This window comes from Elephantulus edwardii, unplaced genomic scaffold (assembly GCF_000299155.1).
Source record: "Elephantulus edwardii isolate Elephantulus edwardi_28Jun2011 unplaced genomic scaffold, EleEdw1.0 scaffold00184, whole genome shotgun sequence".
In the NCBI taxonomy this organism is placed as follows: domain Eukaryota; kingdom Metazoa; phylum Chordata; class Mammalia; order Macroscelidea; family Macroscelididae; genus Elephantulus; species Elephantulus edwardii.
Genome location: NW_006399934.1, coordinates 78,849 through 79,417, shown reverse-complemented (window position 1 = coordinate 79,417; position 569 = coordinate 78,849).

Genomic DNA, 569 nt, shown 5'->3' with positions numbered 1-569 from the left:
CAGTTGGCCAAGTGGTCGTTCTCCAGATTTCTTGGCACAACTTGGTGAGCACGTCCAGGGCAGCATCTGCTAACTGAAATATGTCAATTGGTATAAACAAAAAGAGACCTGGAGAAGTGGAAAAATATCCCTTGCTCAAGGATAGGATGACTCAATTTTGTCGAAATACTACCAAACGCAATTTACACGTTCAATGCCATCCCAATACAAATACCATTCCCATTCTTCAACGAGATGGAAAAGTCAATATCCAGCTTCATTTGGAAGAGAAAGAAGCCCCGAATAAGCGAAGCACTCCTTAAAAATAGAAAAAAGGTAAGAGGCTTCTCATTCCGTGATTTCAAATCCTATTACTCTGCCATGGTAGTTAAGACAGCATCGTACTGGTACAATAACAGACACATAGATCAATGGAATAGGATTGAGAACCCGGAAATAAGCCCATCTATTTATGGTCAACTGATTTTTGACAAGGAGATAAAATCAGTTAGGTGGGGAAATGACAACTTTTTTAACAAATGGTGCTTGCAAAATTGGAAAACTATCTGCAGAAAAATTAAACAAGATCC